The sequence below is a fragment of the Benincasa hispida genome, chromosome 2 (genome assembly GCF_027475165.1).
Source record: "Benincasa hispida cultivar pf3 chromosome 2, pf3_genome.v1.1, whole genome shotgun sequence".
NCBI lineage: Eukaryota > Viridiplantae > Streptophyta > Magnoliopsida > Cucurbitales > Cucurbitaceae > Benincasa > Benincasa hispida.
The window spans coordinates 69,810,088-69,829,548 of NC_143479.1; the positions used below are offsets into that span (position 1 = coordinate 69,810,088).

Consider the following 19,461-nt stretch of genomic DNA (forward strand, 5'->3'; position numbering starts at 1 on the left):
CGTATTGTGTTTGAAATTTTTTATATGAATTTTGGCATTATTATAACTTATATATGACAACAGGAAAGTACTCTTGTACAATCAAGAGTACTATGATTTTAGTTTCAAATGATCAATAACAACATGATTCACTTAGATCTTGGTATTGATTCACATTACATATTTGATTGAAAATGATACTAAAGTGTTTAAACTAACCTTATTGCTAGTACGCAAAAGGTTGTATTATTTATCTTTTCATATGGTATTACATAGTATTCAACGTTTAACACATAACTAAAACATAAAGTATTTAAACTCACCCTTCTTACTTATAAGTAAAAGGACCTATTATTTATCATTTCATTCTATTACTTTATATTTATCTCTTAACATATTGTTCTCATGCTCATTTTTATGTTTCCACCACAAGGGCTCTTATGATAATCCCCGACTTCCAATGTATTCCAAGTTGAGACAACTGAAATCGGACCAACCCACTACTCCCAAGTAAGAATTTTCCTATCAAGATCTTGAACCCCTCGTTTCTTGGCTTATTCTGTATTATTTCTTGAGACTCTTCCACGCTCCCATTTTTTTATTTTTTTTTTTTATTTTTTTATTGGGATCCCTATATTAATTATTACCCCCCTTTCCACCCCACACACCAACTCATTTTTTGTGGGGGGGGGGGGGGGGGGGGGGGGGGGGGGGGGGGGGGGGGGGTGGTTGTGTGTGGGGGGGGGGGGGGGGGGGGTTACACACCCCCCGCCCCCCCCCCCCCCCCCCCCCCCCCCCCCCCACCCCCATTTTAGAACTTTGTGGGGTTTTTTTTTTTTGTGGGGGGGGGGGGGGGGGGGGGGGGGGGGGGGGGGGGGGGGGGGGGGGGGGGGGGGGGGGGGGGGGGGAGGGGGGGGGGGGGGGGAAGATCCCATCCACTGGCATTATCTTTAAACATCACCTCAAAATTTACTGTGTACCAAGTATTTTGTTTGAAACTAGAAGAACTCATGTCCAAGAATCAATCAAACCAAGATACCTGAAGAAGCTCTGCTTCTTCGATTGTGTAACTGCATGTTTTTAAACACCAAGATGAGAGAGATTACATTGAGTAAAGGCAACTCCAAAGTCGACCAAACACGTTCTTACTACATTATATTATTTTTCCTCTTGTTTTAGGGATAAAACTAATTTATTTTAAAAAATAAATCCTATTTTATTTAATTTATTTAGAATTAAATCAAAAGTATTAAGCTTATTCAAAATTGAATTTGAGCACATGTTTTTATATCTCATAATAATATAATATAGCACAAAATATGAGATTATTTTCAAATAAAAAAATGAACCAATTTATTTATAAATATAGGAAAATGATATCATCTATCAATAATAAATCTAGATAGACTTCTACCATTGAGTGATAAAAGTCTAGCACGGTCTATCGCTCATTGATGCATAATGAAATTAATAATTAGTTTATATTTTAATGAACCAAGAACAAAAGAGTGGACAATAATGAAAGATTTCGTTAAAGAAGAAATAAAATTTTGGTTTAAGATTATACCCACAACGTTCCACCTTGTTCCATTTCTAGTATTCGTTGTTATCACTCCATGCTTTGTGAGAGCTCTCTGAAATACCAGAAATTGTGTGCTCATTGTTTTCTCTTTGATTGGCCACTAAAAATGATTGGAGTTTGGAGGAGAGATGTGGGAATAAGTAATTCCTCTACTCTTTTATACTCGCGCATAAGGGTATTTTAGACCTTTCCAAAAGTAAGAATTTTTTGTATCCATTATCGTTTCTCTCTTATCTTTAATATCTTGTTTTTTTATCACCTCATTTTTGTTTTTGATATATAAATTTAATTTACTTGTAAATTATTTTAAAATTTAAGGTACTTACAAAAAGGTATTACATTAACAGCGATAATAAATAAGGGTCTATTTGATAGGTAATCTAAATTCTATTTTATACTTTTAGATTCACTTGTTCTTCAAATAATATACATTTAGTAAATAATCTAGATTATGTAATTTAAAACTGTTTCAGTATTTTCTTATTCAAATAGTCCATTTTCTGAAAACAATATTTTTATATTTTCATAGTTTTCATATTTTGAATTTGAAATTTTCACATTCTGAATACTTGTTTAAATTTGAAATCAATTTATGAATATGATTCCAAACACATATCTCTAAACATCGAATACAACTTTGTATTCATCGAATCCATTAGTTTCAAATTGCCTACTAAACAGTATAACAACAATTTTAAAGAATAATAAATATAGCAAAATATATCAAGAATAGACTTTATTGTTGGTAGACTTCTGTTAGTGATATAGTAAATTTTGATATATTTATAATTTTTTTATTATATAATATTTACTAATACTTTGAGCCTAATTGTTGTATTTATACCTGCCTTTAAATCTTAAATGTTTAATTATAACTTATTATTAAAATTACAATATAAATTTATTTTATAGTAAAGCATTGAAATAAGACTTGCAGTGGTAATATATAAAAAAAAAATAATGGATTGATAAATTGAAATCCATGCCAGAGTAGTTTCTATTCACAAGTATGTACTAAACTCATACAGTTAAGTATTTCATTAGAAATGGTAATTAGTTAATTCTATATTAACATAGATTAGTTAACTTGAATGTTTAAAATTAATGTAGTGGAAAGATTATCTTTCGCCGGTGATAATTGATTATCCAATTAATACTATTCATTTGTTACAAATAATTAGTTAATTATTTATTCAGCTATATAAAATTTATTCATTAACATCATCTAATAAATATAAATATCATTTATCTCTATTTACTTGGATAACATTCAAAAGTAGAATATAAAATTTTATTATATGATTCTAATATGTTTAATTCCCTAAAAATTTTATAATAAAAATTTTTTTGATCGTGAGCATATATTGACCCATCAAAACCGTTTTGACCCTTGAGCATTAGATTATTTCCGTTATGTCCGTTGGTCCCTCTCTCCCCTCTCTCCCCATTATCTTATTATCTTGGTTAATTTAAAAGTTGAAAATTGATGGGTGACTTTTCATCGTTCTCTTTATTTTATTAAAAAAAAAAAATCTAAATGGGAATCTATTTTATTTAATTAAAAATATATATGGAATAAAAGTGAGAATGAATTATATAATTTTTCAATGAGGTTAATATTTTCCAATGAAGGTTGTACAAATCAAAAGAAATAAATGACAAGCTAAAATCTTTTTTAATAGGATTAAATTAATTTTTAAAATAAGTAGACCAAGTTGTTACTAATAAAAATGTAGGGACCAAATTGATACATTTTTATGAAACTTGAGAGACCAAAAAGAATTCTTAACTTTTTGTTTCTTTTTATTTTTTATGTTGTGTGTTTTTTCTAATTCTTATTATATAACTTCCTACCTGCCTTCAACTCCCTCATGTGCTCGAGTTTCCTACTTTGTATACTATATAAACTTGTGGACTTGTCTATGGTTGCATCTCAGTATGCATCCTCAATCTTTTCTGTAAAAAAATGCTTTATGGAATCACGAACTCACTACATGGTCAACACACTTTCTCTTATATGTTCTTCAAAATGTATTTTTATGGACCATTAGTCTATATGTAACCATTATTATCTAGTACACTTCTGTCTCTTTTATGTAGCAAATAATACTATGAACGACTTTTGTTTAATCTCAATGTATATGAAAACTTTAGATTTCCTTGATATTGTGGATTTGGGTTCAATTTTAGGTTATAGGTATGTCAAAGTTAAAAAGAAAAAAAAGCAATTAGTGGAATATATATATATATATATATATATATATATATATAACTCGGCCTGATCTCCCAACGCATATCTCTCGATAAATTAAAAGGCATCAACATATTGAAAAAGGAAATCAAGTTGGTGTAACAAACTCCCGATTGCATTGGCACCGTCAGGAGAGATGTAACAACCGCCGATGAAACGTTGACCCCGTGGGAGATACTATCTCTCGATGAGGTATATATATCGTTGGGAGTTAGGATAAACTCTCGATCGAGAGAATGTATTACGATGCCTATTTTCCAACTATTCTCTGACGAGGTATTGTTCGTTGAGAGATTATCTCCCAACATAGTTATGCGTTGAAAAAAATACTATATTCTTGTAGTGATGTGAGTCAGCACTTAAGACTTCATTTACTCATTTTTCAACACATTTTTTTCCATCTTCAGCTATGCAGTTGAATGTTCTTCATTTCATAGAAAGATATTCGAGAATGGACTATAGGATGAAATTCGAACCTCTGTCATAGTAAGTGTAGAGTGGACAAATTTCTCAAAAGTCGTAGAGGCAGCTAAAAAAGTGGATGAAAGTTTGTTGGGAAAAAGAGATAAAGGAAAAGCAAAAAGTGATATTTGTATGGGTAATTCCTCGAATACACCATATGAACAATTAAATAAAAGATTTATACCTAGAGTCATGAGCAGAGGAAAATTCAAGTTAAGGCATCATTCAAGAATGAAAGCAGGAAGAGGAAACCAAGGGTCAGGACTCTATCTATCTTGTAATTTTGTTTGGGAAGCCATGTAAGATACAATGCAGAGAATCAGTAACAAGTGTAAATGTGCAACCTTAGTGTTCATCTTGTCACACGCATCACTAGGGTCCGGTTTGAAGGGGACTAATGTATGTTATAATTGTTGACAACCTGGTTATTATACGAAAAAGTGTCCACGACTGTTACAAAAGGGTGTTATGCAAGAGAGTAATTTATTATGACTATTTTTTTATCTTAGTTTCTTCCTTATATACTAGTTAGATGGAAAGAACTTATGTACGTTTAAATGATTAATAATAATGTGATTCACTATAACAACCCGAAAGGCCGACCTTTCGAGTACTCTGACAATGGCCATTACAACTAAATACACATTTAAAACCCAAACATTTTGACCAAAAAATTCATTAAATAATAAGGATGGTTTTCAAAAATAAACTAGAAAACAAATAAATAATAAATAAATAAACTTTTATTCAGGGTCCCCTAAAAATAATATTCATAAGGAAACATTCAAAACATTAAAATTTGTTTGTCTCACATTAAATTATAGTTTCAAACATTCCAATAAAAGAAACATAGACTAAGCACGATTTCTTTTGTCCCCAATGACTCTATCACGAGTCTTGTCTATAACTCACCAACCTGTTCCTATCATTCCTTGAAAAACATAAAGCAGTAAAGGATGAGTATAATAATACCTAGTAAGTGACCCACTACTCGGCCCTCTAGGTTACATGTTAGCTAGTTTATCTAGGCATCGGTGTACACCGATCATATCAGTTGTAATGATCCTGAAGGAGCATACATCACTCATAGTCTGTAACCCGAAGGTCCACCAATCAGTCATAGACATGAAAATAAAGGAACATGAATCAGTCATAGTGTATAACCCAAATTTCCACAAATCAGCCATAGATATTAACCCGAAGGAACATAAATCAGTCGTATTGTATAACCGAAGGCCCATAAATAATTCATAGACATGAACCCGAAGGAACATGAATCAGTCATAGACATGAATCGGAAGGAACATGAGTTAGTCGTAGTGTGTAACCCGAAGGCCCACAAATCAGTCATAGACATGAACTCGAATGAACATTAATCAGTCATAGACATGAATCTGAAGGAACATGAATCAGTCATAGTGTGTAACCCGAAGGTCCACAAATCAGTCATAGACATGAACCCGAAGAATTGTAAATCAGCCATAGTGTGTACACCTATCCAGATAAGAAAAACTAACAGGAGACCTATAACTTAGTATGCATTAATTTTCATATAACTCTTGTGTTATATTTTACAGTCGTTTAACTTAGGGGTAAAATTTCATATATATCCTCAGTCAATGGAACAATCATTATAGACAAAACAGTCAAATCCAGTCGGTTATTACCATTAAGTCATGCAGTTCAATCAGTGATAAATTATCAGTCCCAACAGTCTAGAATAATCAGTCAAATCCATTTTAGCAGTCTCAATAAACAGTCCATGTAATCTTAAGTAACAAGTCCATGTATTCTTAAGTAAACAGTTCAAGTAATCTTAAATAAGTACTCCAAGTGGTAGGGACGACTGGTTCGAAGGAAAATCAGTAGAAGGACACTTACCTTAAGTTTTAGTCAATACAAGCTCAAACAATCTTAACTTTTATTTGCCCAAAAGATCACGAACCAAGTCCTAAGTGATGAACAAAAATTAGGCTTTCCGGGACATAACAATGCCTGTTGGGCCCTACCGACCTACTTCAGCACCTACCAGGCTTCTACCGGCCTAATGGTCACCTACCGAGCTTTTTCGAGGCATTAAAATTCTTACCAGGACAACTCGAGCAAGTAGCAAGCCAACCGAGAACTATCGAGTCCCACTGATGTTTTAGGATGCAATCTCGAGTGTCGAGATGTCATCAGCTTTCTCTCTCCTTATCAGGCACAATTATAAAAAACCATCATCAACCAACCCATGGGCGACAATCCAACTCAAGACTTCCTGGACATCTGTTCATTCGAACATAATTGAGACTTAGGCTACTTCGAGCCCTTGTCAAATCAAAATGGCATACCAGGTGCTACATCAAACCTCTGGCCCATGGGAAGGGGTGCAACGCCGGTACACCCATGTCGTTCGACACTGTCCATGAGTTCCCATTCTCGATAGAAGATGTCGAAGACACTTATCTTGTAATGCTTGCCCACGTCTTGACACATGCATGTCCCATGGGGTAGCTCACTTAGGCCACAGGAACCAGGGGTGGTGGAGAGCTGATTCCATGCCTCCCCATATAGTGCATTATGAACATTTTCCTGTTCGTCACCCATGCATATCAAATGTGGTGAACTGTCACTTACCAATGTAAAGTGCTCGTCTGAACTTCGATTGACATGAAATTTGACGTGCTTACATATCTTATCAATATGCATCTAACTCTAGAGTCGCTCGTCCAAACTTGCGATGGTACCCTACCATCCGAGGTCACAACTTGGGGCCCCATCTGGCCCCACAAACCTTGTTACTGACACTACTAATGACATAGTTGCTTGTCTTTCTGCTTAATGTTCAACATGGCATGCTTGCTGACTTATGTTGGTGTGTTGGATGATGCACCGTCCTCGTCGGTCGCATTAGAGCGCTTCTTTTGGCCCTTCGTCTTTACCAGATGTGTTGAAACTCACATGTCGCTACTGCACTGTTTGCACAATGGGGTCACAATCTACTATCTCAAAGTTAGATTGTGACATCCTCCCCTACTTCAACTGTCATTATCCTCAATGACAAACTTGGGGGTGCAATCCACTTTCTTCTCGTTGGATTGCAACACTCTCCCCCATTTAGAACTTCGCCTCCAAGGCTCACAATATACGCATGGCAAAAGCTCCGGCATCCTCTTACCTCCGCAAACAAGGGATATCTTTTCATCCTACAAAACTCGGCCATAACCACATTCATAACACATACTCTCTGAGCACACATTAGGATGCACCCCTCAGGGTGAGGCTCGCAAGCCTACCACGGAACATTACACATCGTGGTATCTACCCACACCTTTGCGAAGTCGAAAAAGAAAACAAAACCCCCTCTTTCGCTGACACTAACCTTCAACCATTCACTGGCCACCTCATGTGGTGATGCTGCGAATATGCTTCTCTTGCTCTTCATGTAGCTTCCTCTCTTTCTTTGAACTACCAGATTGTTTGTCATCTCCAACGTGCACTAGGCCCAACAACTGTGAAGCCACTCCATTTAGGCATGTGAAATGACTTAAGAGACACACTTCTTCACACAAAGGGAGCATTCTCATGGAAAAATAGCCCATTCTTGCGAGTTGCATTCCAATCACTTGGCCCTACTAGCCATAACGTTCCCCCATCTAGACCCTTGATGAACAACTGCACTTGACCGGTGCATGTCTCCCTAACCCCACATTCTTCTGCATGCAACCATTAGTACTATCCCTTTGGTAGTAATGATTCTTCCGAAGGCACCCTACCTGGTACACCTTCTGTGCTTCTTCTAACCAACGGAACACCCAACCTCTTGGCAAATAAGCTTGGTTCTTGCTCACCGATGCGATGGATTTCCCTCAATGGTGAAATTCGGCTTTAACATACACACTATCTCTCATACTGACTCACATCTGCCCTGCCAAACTTGCACTCTTGACGCAACTATGAAATCTTCAATTCAACCCTCGGGTCTTCTCTATCTTGTCCGACCCCACTTAAAATAGTGGCTCTGATACCAAATGTATCAAAGCCAACCTTTGCTCTGATTGCAACTGTAACAATCGTACTTCCCTAACTGTACGACTCCATGATTCACAGTCATCATGGTCAGCCTTAAGGGATGCTTAAGTCCCAATTCACTTTTTGCTCGACTATTTGAAGCTTCGTCGGACCTTAGGCGAGGTTATTCCATTCAAAACCAAACTGAACTTCATTCGGCCATACACGTCGCACATATGTTTATTTTCCCTCATATGCGTCTCTAGCCGGCTTGCCTCTACTTTAGGCTAAGTTCTGAAGCTCGACCTTGCCCATATATGAAGCTAAGGTCATCACAATGCAACGTCACATCTTTCTTCATCATCTTGGTTCCCAAGAACACGTCCCTCATACTCTTACATCGCTTCGAAACTTGAGCAAGTATCGGGCCAACCGGGAACTATCGAGTCCCTCGATGCCATCCGGAATGTTAGGATGTCATCAACTTTCTCTCTCCTAATCGGGCACACTTATTGAAAATCATCATCAAACAACCCATGGGCGACAATCTAACTTGAGACTTCCCAGACATCCATCCATCTGAACATAATCGAGACTTAGGCCCCTTCAAGCCCTCGTCAAATCAAAACAACATACTGGGTGCTACAACGAACCTCTGGCCCATGGGAAGCAGCGCAATGTCGGCACACCAGTGCCATCCGAAACTATCCATGAGATCCCATTCTCGATGGAAGACGCCCAAGACACTAGTCTTGTAATGCTCGCCCATGCCATAACACACACATGTGCCATGGGGTAGCTCACTTAGGCCACAGGGCCCAGGGGGTAGTGGAGAGCTGACACGCATCCCTCTATAATGCATTTTTAACATTTTCCTCTTTGCCACCCATGCATATCAAATGTGGCAAACTATCACTCACCAACGTAGAGCGCTCATTTAAACTCCGGTTGACATGAAATTTGATGTGCTTGCATATATTAGAAATATTTTAAGAAAAGACTTGAATAAAAATTAAGGAAATTTGTATATGATTTGAATGAAGTATTCTTGAGAAATCTAGGAAAAGAGATTGCCGTCGACTTTCTAAAGGAAATCTTTAGCTTATGCTTGAGGACAAGCATTGTTTAAATTTGGGGTTGTTATAACGGGCAGAAATGCACGCTATTACAGTGCTAAGTTATTAAACAATGGAGGTTTTCATGATAAAATATATAAGATTGCGTCCCAAAAGCATTAAGTTTCTAATATTGTGGTCGCATGCGTTCGTCGTATAAAAATAGTTAACTTTTGTATTTTTGTGAAGAATATGCGTTGACGCAAAGTGTAAAATGCGATCTCAAGAAAGCAACAGTCGAGCGCAGTGTTACCACAAAGCTTTGTAGTGATTTGTGCTCGCAAACATCTACTCAAGAAGGATTTCCGCATAGAGTCGGTGCAACTTTGTGGGCGCATCTTGGTGAAAAACATAATTAATCACGATGGGACAGAAAGCTGATGACGGTCGAGTCCGAATTAAGTTGACAAGCTGCTAATGAACTACTGTAGCAAGTACACTGAACTTTTCGGTGACAAATATTCGACGCATCAGACAGAGAATTAATGCCATCCCATCAGTGCAATCATAAGAGAGAAGATACCTGTCACCCTGAAGCTCTATAAATACCGAAGGCAACCTTCAGAAAAGGAGCGCGGATAGTTTAGATAGAGAATTTTCCCTTAGAGAGAATAGTCTTGTTCTTAGTTTTTCTTTTATTTTAAGGCGGAAGCGAAAGAAGCGAGATTGTGCCGTGAGATCGTTCCGGTGAACTTGAAAGAGTGCCAGAATCTTTGAGATCAGAGAGAGGGCCAGCTTCTGTGGAAGCAGGAATATCTTTTGAACAGAATAGAGTTTGCAATGTAAAAGCCTTGGGAAGCAAGGGATTGCTACCAGGCTCTCTATCCTTATCTTTCATTTTCATTTTGTACTTAAACTTATCTATAGAAATGGAACAGAATAGAGTTTATAGTGTAAAAACCCTCTGATTGAGCCATGTAGATGGTCTTTTCAAGATTACCATTCAGAAAGGTCGTCTTCATGTCCATTTGCCTTATCTCATAATCACAAAATGTGGCTATGGACAGGAGAATCCTGATAGACTTCAACATGACAACGGGTGAGAAAGTTTTCTCATAGTCTACTCCTTCAACCTGGGTATAACCCTTTGCCACGAGTCTAGCCTTAAAGGTCTGCACCATTCCATCTACATCTCGTTTTCTCTTGTAGGTCCACTTACACCCTATAGGTTTTATCCCATCATGCTGATCCACAAGTTCCCATATAGAATTGAAGTACATACACTCCATTTCCTGATCATAGTTTTAATCCACTCATTTTTGTCAACATCCTCAATTGCTTGCTTATAAGATAATGGATCCTCAATTCCATCATCAGACATGATGTTTTAGGCTTCAGTCAAACCCATGTAGCAATCCGGTGGGTTCGTAACCCTCTCATTAGGTGATAAAAGTCTAACACGATCTTTCGCTCATTGATGCATAATGAAATTAATAATTAGTTTATATTGTTATGAACCAAGAACAAAAGAGTAAACAATAATGAAAGATTTTGGTAATGAACAAATAAAATTTGGGTTTAAGATTATACCCGCAACGTTCCACCTTGTTCTATTTCCAATATTCATTGTTCCATTTCCAAATAAGGATCTATTAGATAGGGAATCCAAATTCTATTTTATACTTTTAGATTCACTTGTTCTACAAATATACATTTAGTAGATAATCTAGATTATGTAATTTAAAACTGTTTCAGTATTTTCTTATCCAAATAGTCCAATTTCTAGAAATAATATTTTTATGTTTTCATGGTTTTCATATTTTGAATTTGAAATTTAAACATTCTGAATAATTGTTTAAATTTGAAATCAATTTATGAATATGATTCCAAACACATATCTCTAAACACCGAGTACAATTCTGTATTCATCAAATCCATTTTTTTCAAATTGCCTATCAGACAGTATAACAACAATTTTAAAGAATAATAAATATAGCAAAATATATTAAAAATAGACTTTATCTTGCTCGACTTCTATTAATGACATAGTAAATTTTGTTATATTTGTAAATTTTTTTTATTGTGTTATATTTACTAATACTTTGGGCCTAATTGCTATATTTATAACTGCCTTTAAATCTTAAATGTTTAATTGAAACTTATTATTAAAATTACAATATAAATTTATTTTATAAGACTTGCAGTGGTAATATACAAAAAAAATAATGGATTGATAAATTGGAATCTATGCCAGAGTAGTTTCTATTCACAAGTATGTACTAAATTAATACAATTAAGTATTTCATTCGAAAGCGTAATTAATTAATACTATATTAACATAGATTAGTTAACTTGAATAATTAAAATATACTTATTTATTCAGTTATATAAAATTTATTAATTAAAATCATCTAATATATATAAATATCATTCATTTCTATTTACTCGGATAACATTCAAAAGTAGAATATAAAATTGTATTATATGATTCCAATATGTTTTATTTCCCAGAAATTTTATCCTAAAAAATCTCTTGGTCGTGAGCATATATTGACCCAACAAAACCGTTTTGACCCTTAAGCATTAGATTATTACCGTTATGCCCATTGGTGTCTCCCTCTCCTCTCTTCCCATTATCTTGGTTATATCATGTTAATTTAAAAGTTGAAACATTGATGAGTGACTTTTCATCTTTCTCTTTATTTTATTTAAGAAAAGTATCTAAATGGGAATCTATTCCATTTAATTAAAAATATATTTGGAGTAAAAGTTAGAATGAATTATATAAAAATTAAAAGGAAAAACTATTGAATATGAACGATCCATACATTATCAAAACTTTATTTGATTTGAACTTTATACTCATTTTACAAACCCATGCCAATTCCTTTACCATACATATTATATATATATATTTTTTCACTTTAGTGAATTCAATTTCACCTTTCAACTTTTTATGTGATTTTCTTTAGTTGCAAATAAATAAAACAAAAACTAATAATAAAAGAATGATGTAGTAGTAAATATAGCAATAAATGTCAAAGTATCAACAGGTAGCTCAATGCAAAAGAAATTTTGCTATGTATTAGCATATATACTAATGATAGGCTTTATCGCTAATAGGAGTCCATCAACAACTAAGTCTATCATTGAGACACTTTGCTATGTTTTTATTATTTTTTTGAAAAGTTGCTATAGACTTAAATATGATACTAAATTCCAAAGAATCAACAAATATGGCCCATTGCAAAAAAAAAAAAAAAAAAAAAAGATATAGAAAAATTAAGATTTAATTCTCGAAGTCTACTATTGATAGGCTATATCGTTAATAGGAGTATATTAGCAATAAAGTTCATCATTGACACACTTTTCTGTGTTTGTATTTAAAAAAAATATATATTGACAAACACTTAATTATTAGCCCTAAAAACGCTACCTATTGCAATTACCTTAAGAAAATATATCTAAATAATAAAATAATATATATTAATAGTTGAGAAGTAATATTGTTTGGATGAGATTTACATCGATTAATTAATATTGTTTGTTTATATTCTTCTCATAGGAAAAAGGTATGTAAGTTAGCCTTGGATTCTATGTGTTTCTTTTCATTCATTTAGGCTTAGGTATGATTTAAAATATTTTCATCCAATTTTTCTATCGATTTGAAGCCAATATCATGCATAATGGTATCCTTTTCAATGAGGTCAATATTTTCCAATGATGGTTGTACAAATCAAATGAAATAAATGACAAGCTAACAAAATTTTTAATAGGATTAAATTGATTTTTAATGTATGTAGACCAAATCGTTATTAATGAAAATGTAGGAACCAAATGTATACACTTTATGAAACTTGAGATACAAAAAAGAATTCTTAACCTTTTGTTTCTTTTTATTTTTTATGTTGTGTTTTTTTTTTTTTTTATTCTTATTATATAACTTTCTACCCGCCTTCACCTCCCACATGCACTCGAGTTATCCTACTTTGCATACTATCTAAATATCGCAATACAAAATTGTACATGCATGTTATAATTGTACTCGATATCTTTAAGATGTTGATTTAAGAATATCTTACTATCTAAGATTATGAATTTACTCGCTTTATCATTGAAACTTTTGTTTTCGTCTTGAATAACAGTAAAATATGAAAGAGATGGATCTCAATGGGTGGTTGGAAAAATAGTCACCAAAATTCTCCATAAACATATATTGAATCGAATATTAATAAAAGTGTATGTATTGTGTTTCAAATTTTTTATATGAATGTTGGCATTATTATAGACTTAAATACGACAACAGGAAAGTGCTATGGTACAATCAAGAGTACTGCGATTTTAGTTTCTTCCTTATATACTAGTTAGATGGAAAGAACTTATGTAAATTCAAATGATCAATAACAACATGATTCATTTAGATCTTGGTATTGATTCACAATACATATTTGATTGAAAATCATACTAAAGTGTTTAAACTAACCTTATTGCTAGTACGCAAAAGGTTGTATTATTTATCATTTCACATGGTATTACATAGTATTCAACATTTAACACATAACTAAAACATAAAGTGTTTAAACTTACCCTTCTTACTTGGAAATAAAAGGACCTATTATTTATCATTTCATTCTGTTACTTTATATTAATCTCTTAACATATTATTCTCAGGCTCATTTTTATGCGTTCACCACAAGGGCTCTTATGATAATCCCCGACTTCCAATTTGTTTCAAGTTGAGACAGCTGAAATCGGACCATCCCACTACTCCCAAGTAAGAATTTTCCTATCGAGATATTGAACCACACATTTCTTGGCTTATCCTGTAGTATTTCTTGAGACTCCACGGTCCCATCTGGCGTCACGATTTTCTTGTTAACAGGAAGATCCCATCCACTGGCATTATCTTTCAACATCACCTCCATATTTACTGTGTACCAAGTATTTTGTTTGAAACTAGAAGAACTCATGTCCAAAAAACAATCAAACCAAGATACCTGAAGAAGCTCTGCTTCTTCGATTGTGTAGCTGCAAGTTTTTAAACACCATAATGAGAGAGATTACATTGAGCAAAGGCAACTTTTTTTTTCTCCAAAATTGACCAAACACGTTCTTACCAAATTATATTATTTTTCCTCCTCTTGTTTTAGGGATAAAACTAATTTCTTTTTTTTTTCTAAAAAATATCCTATTTTATTTAATTTATTTAGAATTAAATCAAAAGTATTAAGCTTATTCAAAATTAAACTTGAGCATATGTTTTTATCTCTCATAATAATATAATATAGCATAAGACATGAGATTATTTTTAAATAAAGAAAAATGAACCAACTTATTATAAATATAGCAAAATGACACCATCTATCAATAATAGACCGCGATAGACTTCTACCATTGGGTAATGAAAGTCTAGCACGATCTTTCGCTCATTGATGCATAATGAAATTAATAATTAGTTTATATTGTTATGAACCAAGAACAAAAGAGTGAACAATAATGAAAGATTTTGATAATGAACAAATAAAATTTGGGTTTAAGATTATACCCGCAACGTTCCACCTTGTTCCATTTCCAATATTCATTGTTATCACTCCATGCAATTGTGAGAGCTCTCGAAAATACCAAAAATTGTGTGCTCATTGTTTTCTCTTTGGTTTGCCACTAAAAGGATTGGACTTTGGAGGAGAGATGTGGGAATAAGTAAATCCACTACTCTTTTATACTCACACATATGGGTATTTTAGACCTTTCTAAAAGTAAGAATTTTTTGTATCCCTTATCCTTTCTTTCTCTATCTTTAATGTATCTTGTTTTTATCACCTTATTTTCTTTCGATATATCAATTTAATTTACTTGTAAATTATTTTAAATTTTAATATACTTACAAAGGGTATTACTTTAAGAGCGATAATAAATAAGGATCTATTAGATAGGTAATCCAAATTCTATTTTATACTTTTAGATTCACTTGTTCTGCAAATATACATTTAGTAGATAATTTAGATTATGTAATTTAAAATTGTTTCAGTATTTTTTTATCCAAATAGTCCAATTTCTAAAAATAATATTTTTATGTTTTCATGATATTTTGAATTTGAAATTTTAACATTCTGAATAATTGTTTAAATTTGAAATCAATTTATGAATATGATTCCAAACACATATCTCTAAACACCGAGTACAACTCTGTATTCATCGAATCCATTTTTTTCAAATTGCCTATCAGACAGTATAACAACAATTTTAAAGAATAATAAATATAGCAAAATATATTAAAAATAGACTTTATCTTGCTCGACTTCTATTAATGACATAGTAAATTTTGTTATATTTGTAAATTTTTTTATTGTGTTATATTTACTAATACTTTGGGCCTAATTGCTATATTTACAACTGCCTTTAAATCTTAAATGTTTAATTGAAACTTATTATTAAAATTACAATATAAATTTATTTTATAAGACTTGCAGTGGTAATATATAAAAACAATAATGGATTGATTAATTGGAATCTATGCCAGAGTAGTTTCAATTCACAAGTATGTACTAAATTAATACAATTAAATATTTCATTAGAAAGCGTAATTAATTAATACTATATTAACATAGATTAGTTAACTTGAATAATTAAAATATATTTATTTATTCAGTTATATAAAATTTATTCATTAAAATCATTTAATATATATAAATATCATTTATTTCTATTTACTCGAATAACATTCAAAAGTGGAATATAAAATTGTATTATATGATTCCAATATGCTTTATTTCCCAAAAATTTTATCCTAAAAAATCTCTTGGTCGTGAGCATATATTGACCCAACAAAACCGTTTTGACCCTTAAGCATTAGATTATTACCGTTATGCCCGTTAGTATCTCCCTCTCCTCTCTTCCCATTATCTTGGTTATATCATGTTAATTTAAAAGTTGAAACATTGATGAGTGTCTTTCATCTTTCTCTTTATTTTATTTAAAAAAAGTATCTAAATGGGAATCTATTCCATTTAATTAAAAATATATTTGGAGTAAAAGTTAGAATGAATTATATAGAAATTAAAAGGAAAAACTATTGAATATGAACGGTCCATACATTATCTAAACTTTATTTGATTTGAAGTTTATACTCATTTTACAAACCCATGCCAATTCCTTTACCATACATATTATATATTTTTTTTTTCACTTTAGTGAATTCAATTTCACCTTTCAACTTTTTATGTGATTTTCTTTAGTTGCGAATAAATAAAACAAAAACTAATAATAAAAGAATGATGTAGTAGTAAATATAGCAATAAATGTCAAAGTATCAACAGGTAGCTCAATGCAAAAGAAATTTTGCTATGTATTAGCATATATACTAATGATAGGCTTTATCGCTAATAGGAGTCCATCAACAACTAAGTCTATCATTGAGACACTTTGCTATGTTTTTATTATTTTTTTGAAACGTTGCTATAGACTTAAATATGATACTAAATTCCAAAGAATCAACAAATATGGCCCATTGCAAAAAAAAAAAAAATAGATATAGAAAAATTAAGATTTAATTCTCGAAGTCTACTATTGATAGGCTATATCGTTAATAGGAGTATATTAGCAATAAAGTTCATCATTGACACACTTTTCTGTATTTGTATTTAAAATAAATATATATTGACAAACACTTAATTATTAGCCCTAAAAACGCTACCTATTGCAATTACCTTAAGAAAATATATCTAAATAATGAAATAATATATATTAATAGTTGAGAAGTAATATTGTTTGGATGAGATTTACATCGATTAATTAATATTGTTTGTTTATATTCTTCTCATAGGAAAAGGGTATGTAAGTTAGCCTTGGATTCTATGTGTTTCTTTTCATTTATTGAGGCTTAGGTATGATTTAAAATATTTTCATCCAATTTTTCTATCGATTTGAAGCCAATATCATGCATAATGGTATCCTTTTCAATGAGGTCAATATTTTCCAATGATGGTTGTACAAATCAAATGAAATAAATGACAAGCTAACAAAATTTTTAATAGGATTAAATTGAGTTTTAAAGTATGTAGACCAAATCGTTATTAATGAAAATGTAGGAACCAAATGTATACACTATGAAACTTGAGAGACAAAAAAGAATTCTTAACCTTTTGTTTCTTTTTATTTTTTATGTTGTGTTTTTTTTTTTATTCTTATTATATAACTTTCTACCCGCCTTCACCTCCCACATGTGCTCGAGTTATTCTACTTTGCATACTATCTAAACTTGCGGACTTGTCTATGTTTGCATCTTAATATGCATCCTCAATCTTTTCTCTAAAAAATGCTTTTTGGAGTCACGAGCTCATTACATGGTCAACAAACTTTCTTGTATATGTTCTGCAAGATGTATTATGATGGACCACTAGTCTATATGTAAACATTATTATCTAGTACATTTCTGTCTCTTTTATGTAGCAAGTAATACTATGAATGACTTTTGTTTAATCTCAATGTATGTGAAAACTTTAGATTTCTTTAATATTGTTGATATGGGTTCAATTTTAGGTTATATGCTGGTCAAAGTTTTTTTAAAAAAAAGAAATTAGTGGAATATATTAAAAAACTAGGCCCGATCTCCGGACGAAGGCATCGGGAGTAGGCATATCTCTTGAAGAACTACAAGGCATCAAGATATTGAAAAAGGAAATCCAGTCATGTAACAAACTCCCAACGGCATCTACACCGTCAGGAGAGGTGTAACAACCATTGATGAAACGTTGACCCCGGGGGAGATCCTATCTATCAACGAGGTATAGACATCGTTGGGAGTTAGGATAAACTCTCGACGCATAGTTGTCGTACGTCGGGAGAATGTGTCTCTATGCCTATTTTCCAACTATTCTCTGACGAAATATTGTTTGTTGAGAGATTATCTCCCAACGTAGTTTAAGCTATATCTAGACGATGTTATGCATCAGATGAATATGGTTTTTTCTTGATCTTCAAAAGCGATCATGATCTGGTTATAGCCGGCATACCCATCCAAAAAATAGTAGAAGTCATTTCCAACTAGGTGATCTAGCATTTGGTCTTTAAAAGGCAAAGGGAAATGATCTTTCTGGCAAAGGGAAATGATCTTTCTCTGTTGTCGCATTTAATTTGCAATAGTCCATGCAAATTCACCATCCCGTGACGGTCCTTTGCAGTATTAGTTCCTTATTTACATTAGGGACTATAGTCATCCCTCCTTTCTTAGGTACACATTGCACGGGGCTGAACCACATGCTGTCGGCTATTGGATAGATGATGCCCGTGTCTAACCACTTGATTATCTCCTTTTTTACGATCTCCTTCATCGTAGGGTTAAGTCTGCACTGATGTTCGATCGATCCTTTGTGATTCTCTTCGTGACGAATTCTATGCATGTAGTATGTGGGCTGATTACTCTAATGTCTGCAAGCGTCTAGCCGATTGCTTTTACATACTTTCTCAGAATGCTCAGCAACGGATTTTCTTAGTCTTCATTAAGTGTAGAGGAAATGATTACAGGTAGCTTTTCATTCTGCCCTAGAAACGCATACTTTAGGTGGTTAGGAAGGGTCTTCAGCTCTATTGTTGGTGGTTGTTCCAAGGATGGTTTTGTTGTTTTTCTTTCTTCATTCACTGTCGGCTTATCTTCTTGGGATGCGATCATCTCATCTTCTTTGGTTGTTTTTTCTATGATCGCATTGCATGCTACAATGGATGCAATTACATCCCCATCTTCATTTTCATCTTCAGGCTTCTCTTCGTCATTCAAACTTTGTTCATCGTCGAATTCATTGAGGACTTCTTAATCAAAATATTCGGATAATGTCAAACCTGAGCTTCTATCCATTCACACTTTGTGTGATCTCTCCTTTGTACACATCAATCTGGACGCGACTGATAGATAAAAATGGTCGCCTCAGGATGATGGATACATCTTTGTTTGCTTCGTAGTCCAGGATGATGAAGTCTGCTGGTAATATAAATTTGTCGATTGTAACTAGAACATCCTTCAATTTCCCCTCTGGATGCACAAGAGATCTATCCGCTAATTGGAGAGTCACCATCGTGGGCATGAGTTGTCCTACATTCAGCTGCTTGAAAATTGACAGAGGCATCAAATTAATGCTGGCCCCAAG

General features: G+C 33.2%; 1 long non-coding RNA gene across 1 annotated transcript; it reads right to left on the bottom strand.

Moving 5' to 3' along the window:
• Window positions 1-13,787: 13,787 nt before the first annotated feature.
• Window positions 13,788-15,020, bottom strand: LOC150038131 (uncharacterized). Its single transcript, XR_016527513.1, has 2 exons — window positions 14,868-15,020; window positions 13,788-14,350 (listed from the first exon to the last, which is right to left on the bottom strand). It is a non-coding gene; the product is annotated as an uncharacterized LOC150038131 (long non-coding RNA).
• Window positions 15,021-19,461: the final 4,441 nt, after the last annotated feature.